Source organism: Neolamprologus multifasciatus, chromosome 23 (assembly GCF_963576455.1).
Source record: "Neolamprologus multifasciatus chromosome 23, fNeoMul1.2, whole genome shotgun sequence".
Classification (NCBI taxonomy): Eukaryota; Metazoa; Chordata; class Actinopteri; order Cichliformes; family Cichlidae; genus Neolamprologus; species Neolamprologus multifasciatus.
In genome coordinates, this window is record NC_140460.1 from 33,952,284 (window position 1) to 33,973,466 (window position 21,183).

The 21,183-nt window shown below is 37.9% G+C and overlaps 1 long non-coding RNA gene across 1 annotated transcript in view; it reads left to right on the plus strand.

Annotated features, from left to right (window-relative positions):
• The window catches only part of LOC146492049 (uncharacterized), a 505,246-nt gene that overhangs the window by 453,194 nt on the left and 30,869 nt on the right, over positions 1-21,183 (plus strand). The window lies entirely within an intron of this gene.

Genomic DNA, 21,183 nt, shown 5'->3' on the forward strand with positions numbered 1-21,183 from the left:
TGTAGGCTTCTTAAGGGCAGCAGATGAGACCCCATGCATGATGTAGCACTAGAGTTTAAAAAAAGCAGTGTCTTCTGTGCAACAGCAGGTCATCTACAGCTTACATAAAACCAGTCCTTATGACAGATTTTATGTCCTTTGCTTGTAGGTGTGATAATTTGATGCATTACTATAAAGGTTCCCTTTCACTTTTTATCCACTTGTTTTGGCCGCTTGTGTTACACAATAAAGCTGTTAAAGTCTCCATAACCTCAGAATGGTTCAAAGATTCTGACTTCGCAGCGCTGCATTTCAACTTGCATGAACTTGTCAGTCTTTGTGCGATCCTGCTTTCACACGTGGCGTCATCTTCAGGACGGCAGCAGGAACCCTGTCTTGTAGTAATTATTCATGCTTCTATAAACATTAAATATACACACGCACACTTACAACATATGGTGTAAATGAGAACAGCCTACACATACGCAGAGCTCTATACATTTGTCCAGAGTGCAAAGTCATTTATAGAAGCTGCCTGGCCAGCTGCACGCTGTGCATTACAGAGACTGTGCTTTATAGCCATAAGCACATTTTTTTACAGCATGCAAGCAGTTTCCTTTTTGTGTGAAATTATCCCCCAACCCCCCAGCCGCAAGATTGCTTCTAATTTAAAGCCGCTATCTGGCTACATATTTCAGGTCATATTCACTTAGATTCTTAAAGAGTAGAGGAAAACTTGTTAATGTAAGCGTTTTCTTTTCTCCTTTATAGCTGTTGCGAAAATTCAGGCCACTGTATTATGAAGCAACTGCAGGATGAAAATACATGCAAAATTATTCACATTTGCTGAGTGTCATGATAAAAATGACAGATTTTAAAAAACAGTAAAAGTTGCTTCCTTATTGTTTTTTATGCTTAAAAGGATGACAGATACTCTTTAATGCAAATCAGCCACTCGGATAGATATTTGAACTTTGTGTAAATCAATATGATATCAGGTTATTGCATCGAACTCATATTGCCACTGATGTTTTACTAAATATTTTTTTTACCTTCTCTCCTTTATCAGTGAGCCAGATTTGCACATGAAGGCCACTGCAGTCCCTGGGAGGCTGATAGCATTTATAGTCAGCAACAACAAAAGAAAACCAAAGATGCACACAATGTCTTGCTGACATTAAGGTGCGAACATGAATGAACATTGTCACTGACAGCTCTTTTGAAGCCTCCTTTCTGAAATTAGCAGGTAGCTGTACACTCCCTGGCCACTTTTTTCATCTCTTCTATTGTTGCTAAGACAAAGATCTCAGTCAACCAGATCTAGCCAGTCTCATGACTACAACTTAATGCATTTAGGCATGTAGAACTGGTCAAGATAGCCTGCTGAAGTTCAAACTGATCATCAGAATGGTTGAGAAAGGTCATTTAGTCATCTTGAATGTGACATGGTTCTTGGTGCCAGATGCCTCAGTTTGTATATCAAAAGCTGCTGATCTGCTGGGATCTACTGTGATTTTACTTTCAGTTTACAGAGAATGGGACAATATACACTTAGTGGGCAAAAGTTCTTTATTGATGTAGGAGGTCAGTGGAAAAACATTGGTTGGTCTAAATAGTCTTAATCTCATGACAGCAACTTATTGCATTTCGGCATGTAGAGATGATGTGAACATGAATTCAGCAGCATTCCTTCAGGACAAAAATAAGACATAAAATAAATAGTGAAGTGATCACTCTCCTTTCATCTCAGACAGCGCTGTCAAAAAACTCCTCGCCTGTTGATTATTATGTGCATCCATACTTGACATTACTGCCATCTTGTGGCCACAGCTGGCTATTCTCACTGAAAGCTGCAAATAATTCCGTTTCATAGGAATCGAACTAATGTTTGTGGTGGTTTGCGCATGTATATTGTGGCTAAACCTCTGGTCTTTGAGGGCAAACTGACAGGACAGCAACACATGTAAGGCAAGCTGCTACTGGCTAAGCTTTGGTCATATATATTAGCACTTCACTACATAAGCCAGCTAATAAGCTAGCTAATTAGCCAACTTGCCATTCCCCACCTTTATAATGCAGCTTTTTGTTTGTGTCAATTATATTCAGTTAATAAAGTCAGAGTCATTTTCATTCATGGCTAATGCAGATCTGCTGCTAACTGAATTATTTGCTGCACACAAGTGTACACAGAGGAAGAATTAAGTACTTGGCTGTAATTAAAACCATATTGTGTGTGAAGCCTGGATCTAATATAAAATGTGATGGGTAGATGGGTTTCGCAATGATGGTTCAACTTCCAATTCCATACAGGACAGGCAATAACTAGCAGGTTATTTAACAGAGCTGAGCAGTGTAGCTACCATTAAGGATAAAGACTGCGGTTCTAACTTTATTTCAATTATACATGGTAATTTAATATCAAAGCATAATTATAGCGATTTCACACTTCACCTCCGCTTCTCCGTTTCTCTTTGCTCTTTTTACAGCCTTCTCTCATCCTCGCCGGATTCCTCTCTGCTCCACTTAGGATTTCAACACACAGCTGTAGAACCACGGCTTGTCTTCAGAATCTGAAAAGTAGCCTCGAGTGTTTTTAACCGGGAGATGTATTAGACGTCAATACAGGCACCAATCAATGTGTTAAAAGGAAAAAAAACTATAAAGCTTCCATGTGGCGAAATCATCAAAACGTAATGATTATTTATTTTAAAAATGGATTTAGGACAAAATTATTAATTTCTGTTGTGGTGAAGCACTATGATTAGCACGCGTTCATCACAGTCAGAAATTGAAGGGTCTTTTCAAGTTGTTAAGGTTTAAGTATGCTCTTCTGGTGTCATGCAGAAGGGAAAATTAAGTGTTTGAATTGTGACTGTTTCCTACTGACCAGGCACACCACCTCTAATCAGATTATCCCTTCAGCTGATGGTTAAATTAGTCTTAATCCTGAGCACTGATTATAGAGCAGCAGGTGCCATTAGGTTTAAGTAAACCTTGTACGAGTAAGCTATGAGGATGCTATCAGATGTGCCGCGTTCACCACATATCACTGCCTGGTTGACTGTATTTGTTTTTCTGACACAAACTGAGAGGCGAGCTAAAAAGACGCATAGCAACGAAATGCCACATCCATTGTGGCTGCTGTGCTTCTCCCACTTGCTTACAATACACTTGTCATGACTAAAGTGAGGTAACACTCTCAATGCCAATCAACTGGACTTTTATTTCCATTGTTCCCAGTTGTTTTTTCCCAAGCAAAATGAAAAATATGATTTTAATTCCAAAATAATTACAAGTCCAAAAATGCCATAGCAGAATCAGGACACCCTGAGCTGCAGTTTGACTGTATCCAACAAAAACAGATAATACCCTGAGAAACAAAGGACAGTTTTCTTCTGTTCCATGTCTACTGAAAGACTCCTTTTGCTCTGCCAAATATAGTTATTAACCCCTACTTCACATAAATTGCAGCACAGCAAACTTTCAGAGTGTACTCACTTGGCTTAACAGACTTTTAACTTGATGCTGCTGGTTATGATGTGCTGTAACAACCACCCAAACACATATAATTTCTTCTCTATCCATACTTCCCATCAGAAAATTACCACCTAAAGCAGCAATTTGGGCATGTTGCTGATTTTTATAACAGAGAAGAGGAGATGCAATTTGCTGAGCATCTGTGTTTTTCTCTTGTTGGGGGTCTGTCAGCATATATGCTTCCAGATGCAGTAGGAAGCAGCTGGAGCTTTGAGACACCCTATTTCTTGATTTAAGCTTCATTTTTATCCCATAATACAGTCAGAAATAGCTCAAGCAATGTTTGGATTAAAACAGACCTTGATCAGGTCGGATCAGAGACTGGTTAGCGAATGTTGATGAGTTTGCTGTCCCCAAAACACTGTAAGAGAATACATGATTGATGACTTAATTAGTTTTTTGTCTCATTTCTTCAGCATTATTTTCCTAGGGACATCTAAAAATTACCCCATCACCTCTTTTTCAAGTGGATGAGCAAATTAATTTCATGGTGCCACTTTCTAATAAGACACTGAACCATCCTCAGGATGCCTTTTCCACAACTAAATGTCTTACGCTGGTTCATGGTACAATTACTTGAACATAATTTCTCTAAAGTTCAGGAGTTTAAACTTTTCCGTCTCTGTCAGGGGCATCTACCATGCCCAGGAGCTTCATTGAAAACTTTGTCCTCATCTGTTGATCACCACTTCTAATTCCACTGTCAACAAACCGTCTTTGACCAATTTTAGGATTCTGCTCCTTAGTTTAGGTAGAGTGGGAGGATCTGACCACATGAGTTGGTTTGCAATAAAAAGGTTGGTGGATTCTTGCCACCAAAAGCAGGAAACTTCCCAGTGTTTTTCCAATTGTGTTCAAAAGTCAATTGTTACTAGATTCTGATCATGTTGATTAGAATATGAAGTTAAATTCAACTGAGGTTATTATTATTGATTTATTAATATTAGAGTTAGAAAGGAAGATGCACAAAGTTCATTGACAAATCACATTTCTTGCACAAGTTGTTAGACAACAAGTGTACAGGACAGACAGCCAGACCCAACCCTCATTTGTCATGTCCAGTTTCAAGACACAACGATTACAATATCAGAATGACTGGCCAGCACGTCATGGAGTGGGTGGGAGGTATTGTCCTTATCTTGGACAACATCCGCTTCTCCAACACCACCTGAAGGGAGTCCAGTGCCATCCCCACAACATTACTGACACATGTTTAAAGATCTCAGCTGCCTCAGAAAATATATACCACTCTGGCTTTTTTACTAATTATCCATCCATCCATTTTTTTTTCACGCTTATCCAGATTCAGGACGCGAGGGCAGAAGACAAAGCAGACGTCTCTCTTCTTCATTGATATTACCAACATCTAAATGCCAAGGTTCTTTTCTTTTTCCTTCCTTTGTGTGGTCCAACTGTGCTACATCACTTAACTGAAGTCTTATCACTGAAATACTTTTATTACCTAAAATGTTCTTTCTAGTTTTGAATAACATTTAAAATTGCATGCAAGTCCAGCTGTTGATGTCAAATTAGACTGTCTTATTGGCTAAAAAACACTGAAGAGGGAAGACTGTTCAAACTCCATCTGGCTATGCAAAGGCAGATGTCCAGTATTTCTTTTTTGTTTGTTTGTTTTATAGTTGGAATGCATCATCTCACAACCCACAGTAAATCTAAAGTGCCCTTTAGAACATTCACTCATATTCTGACTTTCATGGGTAAAATGGATAAAGAGAAATTGCACGGCTCTCAAGGCCATCTACAGACGTCCTCTCATCATATGTTATTATTGCACTGGAGGGCTTTTGTCATCATTCCGGTACTTTTATAATCACTGGCTCAAATCTAAAATTACCCTTCAGGCAAAAGAAGGCTGATGTTTCATTCATGTATTAAATGCAGCAGAAGTATTCAGTGTTCTAGGCAAGACAATGGAAACACATCGATTTGCCCAAAAATCTATATGCCACCATCCTGTGCATAAGATTCTTATAGAACAATTGTTTTACAAGAATCTGTTAATTTAATACACATTTTTAAAAAGCCCATCAGACTCCTTCAGCAGTTAGTGGTAGAGTTATAGTCCCTCACTCTGCAGATGAGCAGAAAAAATACAAAATGTTCAGTTTTTTGTTGTCATTTAAAAAAGTGTCATAAATGAAAATAAATAGCTGAAGTTATTAAAATTGGTCAAATTTACTGTCCATCTAACAATAACTGAACACATTCAATTTAAAAAAATATATAGAGAAATTAGGAATAATTGCATGAACAAAACAATAGGTTTTTTTTCGTTTCTTGTTTTGATTTTTTAGTGTGACTCATACAGAAGACATTTAATTTTTTTCATTTAAAAAAATTAAATGTCAGAATAGTCAGCATTCCACAGTATTGTCCTTTGAATTAGTGGTTTCAAAGCTTAGAAAATAATCCAGAAAAGCACAGAAAAAAATGAAACAAATAAACTAAATTATTTCATTCATCATTTATTTAGTAAATATGAAGCTTCCAGAAGGCTTCTCTGGTAGCACAACAGAACCAGCTGAGAATCTATTACATTTCTAACCTGACCGACCTGTGTTAGGGAGCACATCAGAGTCATAACACAGGTGTAGGTACAAATGTGTCATTCTACAAGTCTGTTCATTCCTGCTTTTACCACCTGCTAACAAACATGTTTTGACTGCTTTGTTGTGGTTTCCATACCCTCTGGGTATTCCTCGCTGCTAGCTTTGTGTTAGCATCACTGATTGTGTAGCATGTTTGCAGGTCATTGGAAAACACTGATGTTGTTTTTGTGTTTTGTTGCAGTCTAATTATCCTTTTACTCAATAGATTCAAAGTAAGTAACTAAGTAACTAAGTACAAAAGATATCCTGCAAAAACTGGCATTCAGTACTAAAAACTTTGGAAGTCATTGCTCCCAACACTGGTTGCAGGCCACACAAAAGGTCCTTGAGGGCAGACAAAGGCCCATGAGGCTACTTTGAAAGGTTTCAAACAACTTTGAAAACTTTGGATTTAAATTGAATGTGAATGGTTAAGTCCAGCTTTTTTTCCATGTCGGGATCTGTATCTTCTATCGGCCAAGAGAAGAAGAAAAAATCCTCCAATGCTGCACTCACTTAATGCACTGTTTGCTTGGCTACATTACAACAAAAGCATTAGTACTTTATAGGTGCTGGGGTGGAAGGCTGAAGTTAAAAAAAAAGAAAGGAAAAAAAGAGACATATTTGTGCTGTGCCAGCACTGCGCTGTGGTAAAAACTAAGAGAATTGCTGGATAAAATATGCAATCCAACGGAATGGAGAAAAAGACGATGAGAGAGGATAAAAAAAAAGTGGTGTGTACTGTTGTGCATCGCGCAGTTAAAGTCAGGAAATAGAATGAGCATCACATAACAGAGTAGCCCGAGGCTGGGGCTGCTTTGAGCTGTGCAGTATGGAAAATGCATGTAGTTTGCTGCTGATGCATTAAAATAGGGGGAAATTCAGGAAAGATGTTATTTCTATTGACAAACATGGGCCAAACATGGTTAGTTGGATCAGAACGAGGAAGCGCAGCAAAGCCATTCATCCACTCAGACTCAGCTCGCGCAAGAGAGGCCGGATCAATACGACAGAGAGCTGCATCAGGCAAAACTAATTGTGGAGGTGGAGGTCGGGCAGTGCACCTTTTCTTTAAAGTGCTTTCAAATGTGCAGGGATCCTTCTGCGCAGAGGTGAGACCCCTTCACAAACTCAAAGTACTGAATGACTGTTTGATTGCTTGTCTGCTGGCTCAGTTAAAAAATAAATAAATAGAAAGAATAGTTGAAGTCTTCAGGTGTTCAAGCCAAAAGGATTTAGAAGTTATTTGACTCTTTTACAGCAGGTGGCGGCTCAGTGGTTAGCACAGTCACTTCACAGGAACCAACGCCATCTGTGGCTCTTTCTGTGGGGAATTTGATTGCTCTCCCTGGACTCCTTCCTAAATTTCAAAGTCAGATTGATTAGAAGCTGTGGGGACAAGTGTGAGTGCTGAGGATGACTTCCTCCTAATGTATGCTGGAGCAGACTCAAGCCACAGTTTCAGCAGGGATTTATACTAAAAAGTGTCCCCAAGGAGGGCACCGAGTATCTGACGTGTGACCTTGGAATATCAATAAAGCATCACAGAGTACAGCTGTGTCTTCGTACAGACAGGTGACAAATTAAAGATAATAGAAAACATAAAGCATCTTTCTAAGCTACTGGGTCAATTAAAGTGCTTGAGAGGTGATTTAGCTTTTTGAAACAGGTTGATATCAATGGCTAAATGCTATATGATACAATTAATACACTGTGGAGAGGTTTTCTCACAGAGACTACTTAAAATTATTAAATATAATACAGGGCTGTTTCCATTCTGATTATACTTCTTCCTTTAGATAGGCTTGACAGATTGCTTTAAAGCTCAAAATCATCAAGAGAAGATTGGGGTGCTTATCTGAATCAAGCTTTGGAAAGCTATTGTGGAAACCGATGTCCTAAACTGTTAATAATATTGCAATTGTTGCAGTTGTTAATACATTTATACATTTTGTTTATAACATCATTTCCCATGCACAGACAGCATAAAACATCCATGCAGCTTCGTCTTATTACTCAGTTCCTTAGGTAAGAAACATCTTGTTATATATATATATATATATATATATATATATATATATATATATATACTAATACACACATTAGTACACATTAGTGCTGTCAAAATTAACGCGTTAACGCAAATTAATCCGCCACCGTGATGGCGGTGATTAAAATTTTTAACGCAATTAATGCATCTGCAGAATGACTCAAAATCCCCGAAATGTTTTTGTAAACGTATTCCGGGCAGTTTGTCCAAGTCTGAGCATCCAAGTCTGACATGCTGCTAGGACTTTGGCTAACGCGTCAACCAGCTTGCAAGAAACCACTCACGGAGCATCAGGGACTCAGTAGGTCTACCTCGGACATATTGACTGACACAATTGCCAAGTGGATTGCAACAAACTACAGACCTATTAATAATTTTGAGAACACACGCTTTACGTAGCTTTGGTTCCTCGTTTCAAGGACTTGAAGTGTCTCCCCAAGAGTGACAGAGAGAGTTTTTGTTAACATGAATGTTCAAGATGTTCAATAAACATGTTAAGTGTGTATATTTTCCCTTTTTTCTCAAGTCTGTTTGCTCATGCAAAATGAAATGTGATTACTATAGAATAAAAGCTAATGATATTTAATCGTGATTAATCAGAATGAATCCACAGTAACCCTGTGATGAATCTGATTAAACATTTTAATTGTTAATTGCACTTATATATATTATATATATTAGTGTATACTAATTAGTATATAGGTTTTTAAAAAAGTTGTATTTCAAAGGAGAGAACCTGTGATAAAAGATCAAAGAAAACTCTTCAAATTCTCTTTGAATTTAGGCACACATTCTTTGTGTTTATTCTGCATTTACTTCATTATATTGCATAAATGTCAGTTACAAGCTTGAATACAAAGTTGAAAAAATGTAGGTGCAACAAGGCTATTGATCAAGTAATTGTGATTAATTGCGATTAATTACAGAAAATTGTGAGATTAATTAGTAAATTTTTTAATCTATTGACAGAACTAATACACACACACACACACACACACACACACACACACATATATAAATGTTTTTGTCTTCTTCTTCTTTTTCCAGCAGTTTAACTGTACAAAGGTTGTTTTGACAGTTTTTTCAATAAAGATTTGGTGGGTTTTGGTGAATACAGTTCCTCTCGTCTCAGATTTCTCTCTTGCACTCCAGCTGGGGAGAGCCAAGATATGAGACGTGCAAGTGAGGGATAAAGAAGCCACATTACCCAAATAGGAATCACTCATGGATTTACAGTCACTCTGAGCGTTTTCTGCACATTTTCATATATGATGACTGACATCAGTCATAATTTGATACACTCTGCTTTACAGCTTTATGGGAACATGTGCTGCCATTTGTCCAGAAATAGGATAGAAAAAGGATGAAAGTGATACACTGCATGCAATTTTAGCCAATTTAGTCTTCACGCTAGCTCCGAAGGTGAAACATTAGCAAAGACATAAACTGAAATACCAACATGTATCACCATAGAATATAATGAGTTGTATATTAAAAATAGTAAACTAGCATTTATTGGAAATCAAAAAGACGTGTGAGTGATTAGAAGTTAACATGGAAATAACATATTGACTACACTAATGGATCAAACCTAGAAGCAGTTATTCATACATGTAAGGATATGTTGAATCATTACACCACTCTACAAAATGTATTGCTCACTTATAATTTCTACCTTTGTGAAATTGTTGGGGTTGACCTTTAAAATGAATAAATACAAAGTCCTGCTCCAGAAAACAATCTATGTATTTAATATTTAATATATGTAACATATTGTTAATGAGGTCAGTTACTATGCTTGCACTATTTGACTATTTCTAAATTCCTACAATAGGATATTTATAGGATATACAGAACCTAAAAAAAACTGTTATTAATTAAAGTGTTAAATAAAAGAACTACATTGGCGCTCAAACACTAGTGGGACATAGACACTCCTTTCCTTTATATGATTTATTGATGGCTATACTTTTGGCATTATACATCAACAAGCTTGTCATCTAGCAAGGATGATTTTGCTAGTGGTAACAAAATCAAGTCAGATGTAACTCGCCAGCATTGCACAAATGGAGAGATGGTCTGTTTGTAATGTCAGCTGGTAACGTCATAGCAAAATAACTTTTATTGTTTGTTTGGGTGGCTTCATTTACCTTAATGAATGAAATCGTCATTTGAAAAGTGAATTTTGTATTTAGTCAGGTTATCTTTGTCTACTATTAAAATTTGTTTGATGATCTAAAACGTGCAAGTTTGCAAAATGACCAAAGTCTCATTACATAAAAATGGCTTTCTTCTGGCTAATGCTAGCCAACGTTAGCTTATGGCTAATGCGGACAATTTAATTATGCTTTGAGCTGATAATAAACTGATATTAGAGGTCTCTCATTCTAAACAACCTATTGTTGCCTACTGTTGATGTTGGGAGCAGAAAAGGCACTGAAGCAAGGAACTCTGGAGCAAACATAAACCTACCTTTGTTTATACTTTGCATAACGTTCATTTTTTAGACATCTGTTTAGTTCTTTCATTTTCTGCAGCTTGGGTTTCATGAGGCAGTGAACCAAATTAAGTTGTTTACCTAATGTTTTATGAGTTTGTAATTGAACCCTTGGTTTAGAGGAAAATGCTTCATAAATTAGCAGCTCTTCTGATAAACAATTCAGCAAAGAAAAAGCCAGTCTCTGGCCCCATCTGTAAACATCCACACAGACACACAAAATCTGTATTGTTTTCAGTATTGCCTCTCGTCCATCCGGCAAGGAAAAGAGGGGTCAGTTGGAATCTAATGAAACAGCAATTTCATATGACAAATTGAGTCTTGATACCAAAAATTCAATTTAAGCCAGAGAAGGCTACAATAACTGAATGTCTACACATGATTATGCAATTTCCCCGTTAGCCAATGAGAGCTGGCTGATGTGATTGGATTTGAGGATGCATGCTCATAGAGGCACTCATATGTTACTCCAGACAGCTGTTATTGGACACTTTATGTGCACACACATAATATGTTTATGTGTATTATTAAGCCTACAAGATAGCCTAAAAATCAGCTGATCTTAAGACTTATTGAACAATCAGCACTGTGATTATATCAGGAGCCACTAAGGTGATGTACTAGACTTCATAAAAAGCCCTGGAAGGGCCCTTCAATCTCAAGTAATGTGAAAACAAAATGTAAAATTAATGCAGTCTCTGACTCCGACAAATCAGAGGTCCAGATATACTTAGTACACCTCACTAGTTGCAGTGATAGAAAACAAAACAGTGACATCTTATATGATATGGAATATATATGTCAATCAATCAAATCTGTATTTCAAAAATGGTGTTGCTAGAGATAAAAAATAACCACAAAATCACTGAATGCTTTCTTATTCACACGAAAAAAAACTAAACAAAAACAAAATGCTGACCATTTCCTGTTCGAAAAGGAGTGGGAGGAAGCAAAGCTTGTCAATTCCTAGCCCTGTCTACGTCATGTAACCTTTGCAACTCGTATGAAGATACAATATATGAATTGTTATAAGGACAATTAAAATATTAGGACCTCTAAAAAGCTAAATAACCTGATTTCCTTTTCTCAGTAGAATATTGATGAATGTCAAAAATATATTTTTAAAAAAGTCTCAAAATAGAGCTGCACCTATATTGACTGATTTAAAATCTGCAACAAGAGAGAGCCATTAAATCCGCTTCCTGCTTCACTACCATCCCCCCACTGCTGCTGCCCGAGGCAGTCGGATCAGTGATAACAATGAGAATATGACACAATAACCAAACGATTGCCCATTTATACACAAAACGCAAGGAAACTTTAACTTTAATTAGCAAACAAACACACCATACAATGAGTACGTGTTAATTTATTTTCAATATTCACAAATAAATGAAGCAGGAAATGGAAGTTTTCAGAGACTAGACAATTTAAATTTGTACAGTTGTCTTCATAAAAGTAATTTGTGCAAAAATGTTTAAATTGCTGTTGAATTGTAGATTATGCTTCAGTGTAGACTGTTAATTAGATTAAAAAAAAAGACTCGGCTTCTCACTTCTTAATAATTGACACCTATTTTCCCAGAACAAATCAGAGGCACATGGAGCAGATGTGAAAATATGCTTGCAATAAAAAGTAGCTGAAATGTTCAATATGACAGAAGAAAATCTGTGTGGTGGAAAATTGTGTCTCTGGGGGTAATAAACAAATCTGTTTAGCTATAAAGGAAAGGAGTTACTGTGAGAGCATCCAAAAGAAGTCTTTCAAGACATCAGAGACCTACTGCAAAGAGTTGGATCTATTTTTCTGACTGGCTTCCCTTTGTACTGCTACCCCTCCTTTTCAACTTTTGAAAGCAGGGGATGAATGAGAGAGGCAGATTTAAGTCCTCTGGCAAGGCCCTTTTATCTCTTTTCTTTAAAATGTAAAAAGAAAAAAAAAGCTTTTTCAATTTGTCTGCTGATCTCCCACTTAGCTGGTACAGTATGTTACTGAGAACAAAAATGAAATGAATACTCCTATGTCTTCATAAATCCTATTTATGACTGTTTAACTCTACAAACAAACAGTATTTTTGACATTTGCCCACAAGTACCTTCATCTACTCTGCGGCTGTTCAAAACATTTAAAAACTGGCCTTAAAATTTTTTCAACATAATATCGCAAATCATCAGAGCCCTTTGTTGTAGCCACCTACACACAGTACCTTGTCAAGTTGTCAAGCCTTTAGAGTCTGACAGAAGCTGCTGGGGTGCTCCATTTTCTCTCCAAAAGGCTCATATTTGGGATTATGTAAGACTGAAACTTTTAACTCCATGCAGTGAGCTTTGCGATGAATGTCACAGACCCCTCATATGTTGGAGTGAAATATTTGTCAGGCCAGTGCGTCATTTTCGTCAGTGCGTCAATGGCAAAAGGAAATTTAATATAAGAGGGTAACTATAAAGAAGCCCTTAATGGAATTTTCAGTTGTTTATGGCACTGGATCACCAAAGGTTAATGACATTGTAGTGCAATGTTAAACAAGTCCTGTGTGGGTTGGTGTATTGAAAACTTAAAGTAAGTAAGAAAGAAAGATAGACATGCAGTATTATGCGAAAGTCTCAAGCCAACCCTTATTTCCTTATATTTTGTTAGGAAAATGGAAAATAGTTGCAGCAATTTACAGAAACGTCCAAACATGTATGGAATACAACATTTCATAAGGCCACCGTTAGTCTTCAACATAGTCTGACCTCTCTTAGGCAGCTTTCTCATAATTTCTTTGAGTAGTCTTCAGGAATAGTCCTCCAAGTTCCTTGAAGCACACTCCAGAGAACTGCCTTTTGTTCCTTTTTCTCTCGAGATAATTCCACATTGCTTCCATGTAGTTACATGAGGTTCATGTTCTGGGGAGGCCAATCCATGACTGATAGTGTTCAGTTGTGTTTTCTTTCTGAATGTGCGAATATGTATTTGGGATCACAGTCATGTTGAAAAGCGGAGACACTGCCAGATGTTTTCCAGATGGTATGGCATATGTTGGGGTTCTGACTTCCTCTGCACATACTGACAACTATTTGACTCAGGAATTTCACATTTAGAGTCATCACTCCATCAGATCTGTTGCCACTGATTTTCAGTCCAGTTCTTGTGCACTTTGACATTTTCTTAGCCTTTTCTCCCCATTTCCCTGCATTAAGTGGCTTTTGACAGCCACCCTTCGACTGAGATGTCTGATGAGGCTTTAGTAAACAGCAAAGGGACAGATGCATTTCTTAGGTCCAGTGTCCAGAAACGTTCAAATACTGTTCATCTGCTGTAGATTGTTTTTTTAAATTTGGGATTTTACTTTCTCTTCTCTGGTGTTCTGTGTGTATGTGTGAGAGAAAGTGGTGGTGGCCAGCACTCTTCGTTTGTAGTTCTGCTCTATTATACTGTACAATTCAAATTGGAAGTCCCACTCATACCCCACTGGCGTTTTCCATTTGACTCAAAAATGTGTCACATTACAGAAGCTAAAAGTGCTACAACGACCACTTCATTGTGACTTTAGGACACACTGTGTCCCCAGCATGAACAGTGAAAATGCTGTTGGAAGCTTTTTTTTTCTACTCCAAGATCAAAACGATCACCTGTTGTTCACTGTGACAACCTACACTAGCTTTATGGATATTATTGCAAGTACAAAAGAGGCCTAAAGGAAAAAAGTTTCCCAAATTTTGCTCTTTTCATTTCATAACACTCCCATGATGTCATTTTATGTGTGATTTTTTTTTTGTCTGTTCAGACAGCCAGACAGAATGACAAGTACTTGTTTGGCCTTCCGCACAGGTCACTTATTCATGTCAAACAAAAAGCAGAGAAAATACTACACTCTTCACATCCCTCCATGGGGTTGCAGTTTCACATTCGACCCACAGTGACATGCTAAAAGGCTTGACCTCAGCTGGGTCCATGCTGTCAGGCTGGCAAGCGGGATGTGATTGTTAACATGGCAGCCTGACTAGCAGCAGCTCGTACCAATGAGAGGTGACCTTATAGCATCACAAAAACAAAACAGAGGTGTAGGCAGCCCCAGGAGAACAAGGGTCCTGAAGTAGTGCAGTTAGAGGAGACAAGCTGGACTCCTGTTACTGATGTTGGGATAACAGGTGTGCCAGGCATTAAAAGGATTATCTATTCGATTGGTATCTTAACTAAAAGGGTAAACATATCAAATGTAAGAATCCACAGAATACAACCAACTAGTAACATGAATCTAAAATTAGTAATGTAGGTATGCATGTGACAAATGGTTATTTTAGAAATGGCTAAAAACTTAATGACCTTAAATTTTTAAAGATGCATTTTCTGGGTCTAATATGCTGTCATTTAAAAAGTGTACTTAACTCAAAAGACAACAATTCCTGATTAATGCAAAAGGCATCTGGGTCTTTACTGTGAACATAACCAGAATCTTTATTCTATCTTAACTTACCCTAAATCATCGGTCATGTGAAGGTGGTCATCATCATCAATACACCACTCGGGGCTTTCCAGTCTACGTGTACATACAAGAAGAACTCCAAGAGCACAAACCAGTGGATGGCAGCATGCACTTTTAAGGGAATAGTATTATATTTTATGCATATTAATTTTGCTTTCTTTGTTTTTTATAAAACTACCTTAAGAAGTTTGTACTGCCGTAAAAACAAGTTGACAGTACAAACAAGCAGGTGAAACCCATTTCGTTATACTTGACAGAATGTGTAACATTCATATTTAGAGAGTTAAAACTTGTTCCTGTAATGTACATAACAATGACATGTTAAAGTGTTGTTTAGAATTCCCATATATCATCTATATTATATCTATATCCCCATATGCACAAACAATGACAGTAAGAAACATAGTTTTAATAAATAGTTCTATATAGCATTTTTATCATTTTGACTATTAGATCAATCTGTTGACCTTTTAAGAGATTTCAGAGGTCAAATATAACGCGATACCTTAAATATTTATACAGTACTTTCTATATGCTGGTAATACACACCACACTTTTAAGAATCATAGTTTCTAAGTTCTAATGCTTTTTGTCAGTTTTCAGCCAATAGATCTTTAAGGTGACCTTGAAGACCTTGGGGGATGTAAGCCAAATTTTAATGGACTGTTAATATGACCCCACTCTATACCCCTACAGTTTTATCAGAATTCATTCAAAACTATTTGAGCTGTCGTGTTGGCAGACAGGATGACGACATGCATATCCACAAGCTAAAAAATATATAATCTCCTATAAAGAGGTAAAAAGGGTTGGTTTTTGTAGCATATGACAAGTGGCAAAAATGGCTTAAATATGGACTTTAAAGTGAAAAAGAAAAACAGATAGAAGGGTGCATTATAAAGTACCAAGAGGTTAGACAAATACAGTCTACAAGCTATGTTATTGCTGGAATGTGACTCTATAGTATGCATTCACTAACTTGTTTCAGTTCAGTTTAATTTCCATAGCACCAGTTCACAGCAACCATCATTTCAATGGACTTTGTACCATAAAGACCTACAGTCTTGGGGATTATCTGATCGCTGGTGTTCTCTCTAAGAGCAAGCACTTGACAAGACCAGAGAGAAGCAGAAAGCGATCACTGACAGCAAGCCAGACAAAACACAAAATATTAGAGAGAACAGCAAGTTAATGACATGCTATAGGGGCTTATAAATGCAGTGGGTATGAAAAGATGGAGAAAAGAGAATTCTTAAGTGCTATAGGGTCAGAGGCCTGAGACCTAAGCCAGATCTTAAAAATAGAGAGGGAATCTGTCTTCTAAACCCAAACGGGGTGCTATTTCCACAGGAGAGGAGTGTGAAAGCTGAAGCTCCACCAGCCTGGGCTACTGGAATAATACAACTCTATGAGTTCTATTAGATATGATGGGGCATGATTAATCAAGAGTTTGTATGTTAGAGAAAGATATTAAAGTCACTTCTGGATGTTACATTTAACAGTTTAATGAAGGCTAATACAGGACAGATATAATCTCTTCGTAGTCACTTTAGTGCTCTCGCTGCAGCATTATAGATCAACTGAAGAACGGTCCAGTCCAGAAGCAACAACTGGATTTGCAGGCATTAAAATACATAGACTAGTTTCTATGAAAGTGCTTTAGTATCATTGCTTCACAACATTCCTTCAGTGCTGATCGTGAAGCTATCTTCTTCAATCTGCATGTCTGGTGATGTTGGTTTATCCAAGAGCCAGAATTCAAACCGGTAAAAAGGCTGTTGTGGAAATTTAAAAAATAATCAACAAGTAGGCCAGAAGGCATAGGAACCCTGTTTTAGGATTATATTGCCATATTAAGGGTTTTTAGAACAAAGAATTAATGAAAATTGTGCCTCAAAAGTTGAATTATAGTTTATACTTCTTATTGATCCTGATCAGGCAAAGATCAGGATCAATAGGCTGTCTCTAAACAGTAGATCTTATTATCTGAGGTCAACAGTAAGTGATGGGTTGTACTTAACCTGGTGTGCGGCATAAATAACCACGACAATGACGCCACCTTTGTTACCCTGACAACTTCAGGGTTAAACCTGAAGTAATCTCATTAAGCTCATCACCCTGCTTTGTAGTAAAGCACTCCAGTCAAATGCTTGTGAGGTACATGAAACGCTCTTTCTCAACAGAAAGTGAGCTTTTCAGATGGATAACTGTTTCATTTCCTTAACAAATGTGTGCTGTAAGAAAGCGATGATAGTTGCAGGACTCTGAAGTGGTAAAAGAGCTGGACCTATCCATGGGCAGAATAATGGGAAACAGCAGTGATAAATATTGAACATCCTCTAATGAAAGAAGATCAAAAAGCCTGAGCCGAAGACGTGCGGAGCCGACACATCTTCGCCATAAATAAAACATGAGATACTGCGGGCTTCTGCTCCCAACCCAGATTTAATGAGAGAAATAATAACAAACACATATGGCGGGACGTAACTTTGCAAGACACTCTCAGATTATGTCCCAACAGGAGACAGTGGTAAAGGAAACCCTAAAGATGATTTAAAAATTACTGTCATTAATGTATTTGCTTCTGTTAGGGAAAAAAGGGGGCTTCTTGTTAAATTCCAAGCAAGGAAACTGTACATGAAATTATTTTCCTGGGCTCAAGGTGTTTCATTTTGCTAATCAAAATGTGTGCATGTGCAGTATATCATTTCAAGGTGAGTTCTGCATACATGAAACATTAAACAGAAATCTCAGTTAGAATCCTATGATGTTATGTCACTATATTTCTCATTTATTCATGGCTAAACTAAGTAGAACGGCCAATATGTGTGCAGTATATGTTAATGTATGCAGACATTACTGTCAAAGTGTGATCTAAACCACATTCACTGTGGTAAAGAGGTCCAAAAGAAACGGTTCTAGTACAAATTTACTGGAATCTATTTGGACATACTCAAGAAGAACATGAATATGACATTTCATTTTTTAAAAAGTATCTTTTTGTGTTTTTTATTCTGCTAGAAGCAGCACTCAGCTATGTCCACCCCTTTATGTGGTCATAAAGAGATGGACATGGTCAGCAATAGCACTCAGGTAGGCTGTGCTGTTTAAATGATGCTCAGTTTGTATTCAGCCAAGAAAATATCCCCCACACCATTACACCACCAGCAGCAGCCTGAACAATGATAGAAGGCAGGATGGATCCATGCTTTCATGTTGTTTACACCAAATTCTACTCCCCCATCTAACATTTGGATGGTAAAAACTGACGCATCAGACCAGACAACAATTTTCACAATCTCCTTTTTGCCCATCTGTTTGAAGGATTGGCATGTGGTGCATTCAGAGATGCTCGTCTGCATACTTTGGTTGTACTGAATACTTATTTGAATTACTGTTGCCTTCCTATAAGATGAATCCTGTGACACCAGTTGTTTCATATGTGATGCATGGGTTCCTGAGACGTGATTTTTTTCCCCCTGAAAACCCTGATATATACCATCGGGCACATGCATGTTTTGGGGTAAGTTACTAAGCGGTCACATGAAGGTGGTTTACATTATCCCTTACCCAGTGCTTTCCAGTTTAACTATGGGTACATTTACATAAGGTTTTGACAATATTTCATCTTTTTCAGACCATTCCCTGTAACCCCCTGCAGATGGTTTTGCAGGAAGATTGCAGTAGGTCAGCAGTTTCTGAAAGACTCAGACTCAGCACGTCTGGCACCAACAACCAAGTCATGTTTAAAGTCCTCTGAATCACCTTTCTTTGCCATCCTGATGCTTTCAACTTAGCAGGTTTCCTTGGACATGTCTGCATGCCTAAATGCATTGACTTTATGCATTGTGACGGCTGATTAGATATTTGTGTCAGTGAGCAGATGAACAGGTGTACCTAATGACATTGACACGTATCTATATGTGTGTGTGTGTGTGTGTGTGTGTGTGTGCAGATAAAGATGCGGATGCACTGCCCTATTAAGAATTCAAAAGTCCTGGAACATTTCATAAACTATCAGCAACTTTATTGCTGGACCAGCATGTTTAAGTTTGTGGTTAATATTAAGGATGACCCTGATGAAGCCTGCTTCATTGTTCATCAACATTTTTAGTACAATATATAAAACAATGTTCAGTTTGAAGAGTTGCACTATTAGAAATCTTTTCCTTCTCGTCCATGCTCCTTAGAATATGGCACTTTGTTGTAACTGGCCCAAATTTGAATGGCTGAAATAACTGGTAACTGGTCAACACACCATCATTGGGGCTACATTTGAAGTGGCAATATTTTTGTTTTTGGAGAGTTCAGTCAGAAGAAATGTACCATTTATACATACACACATAAGCTGAATAAGTAAAACCTATTGTTTTATATACCATTTTCCCCTCTTTCTTTCGTGGGGTGATCGTGGCTCAAGAATTGGGAGTTCACCTTGTAATCGGAAGGTTGCCGGTTCGAGCCCCAGCTTGGACAGTCTCGGTTGTTGTGTCCTTGGGCAAGACACTTCAACCGTTGCCTACTGGTGGTGGTCAAAGGGCCCGGTGGCGCCAGTGTCCGGCAGCCTCGCCTCTGTCAGTGCGCCCCAGGCTGTGGCTACAATGTAGCTTGCCATCACCAGTGTGTGAATGTGTGTGTGAAAGGGTGGATGACTGGATGTGTAAAGCGCTTTGGGGTCCTTAGGGACTAGTAAAAGCGCTATACAAATACAGGCCATTTACCATTCTTTCTTTCTGTTAACTTCAAATTAAAGGTGATTTGGAGCATAGGCAAATTAGGTTCTCCCTTGGGGCATCACCAAATAGATGAATCACCAAAGAGAATTTAATTATTTTTAATTAATTCCAGACATTGAATCTGCTTTTAAAGGTCTGTCACAGATTTTCTGGGTCGCTTATGGTGAGGTGAACCATGGAACAACAAAATAAGCTCTTAATGGAATGAGAGGAGGTGTCAAAAACAAACCTTCAGCTGCGTAATTCTGACTGCATAGTCCACATGATGATGCTTGCAACTCAAAGTAGAATTTTAGTCATGCTCAAATCAAGAGACAAGTGGACTATTTTCACAGCACTCCATCACAAAAGAGCAATTTTGATTCCTTAGAGCACCGTCCCTTTGGCCCAAATAGATGACCCAGCTACACTGTCCAGACTTCATGTGGGTGAATCCTGCCATTTGATGATCTTTGAGTCCCCTTGCTTCTGCTATCTCTTGACAAAAGGGGAAAAAATATTGCATTTTCAAGCCAATATTCCATATAATCTACATGAAATTGGTTGCTATTATGTATTTTTATAAATGTCATGTCACCGCTGACTATGAGGCGTAGCCTTTACTGGACAGCTGAATTGACCATTTTGCCTGTTTGCATCAGTGGGTGCTCCTTATCTGGTTGCAATATATTTCTATTGTCATTTTCACATTAACCATGACACGATTGCCAACATCCTGTCATATTGTTGACATATTGCAGTTATTTCTGTCAAAACTGAAAAGAAAAAAGAAGAAGAATCCCTCCATTTTCTTCTGCTTCTCCAATTCAGGGTCACGGGTGGTCTGGAGCACTATCCCAGCTGCCATAGAGTGAGTGAGAAGTGGTGTACACCAGTTTGGACAGGCCACCAGTTTGTCACAAGGTTAACACAGAGAGACAATCAACCATTCACTCTCACATGCACACCGTAATTTAGAATCACCAGTTAACCTAACCCCACTAACAGCATGCCTTTAGACTGTGGGAGAAAGGCAGAACATGCAAAAACTACACACAAAGGCCCCAGCCACATGGTATAATAGTTCCATCTATTTGGATAATGTTGTTTAACATAACATAAACTTTACTGATATCTTGTGGTGGCAATTGTCTATTGTCGTACTAGACGAGATACTCCCCACTCTTTTCTGAGATCACTTACAATCTGTGTATTATTACACACATGCCCAGATATGTGTGTAAAAACAGGGACACCAGCAAGTAAACAGGTAAATAACTGATTTATCAACTTAACAGGTAAGTATTGTTATCCCTTTTCAAGGTGTA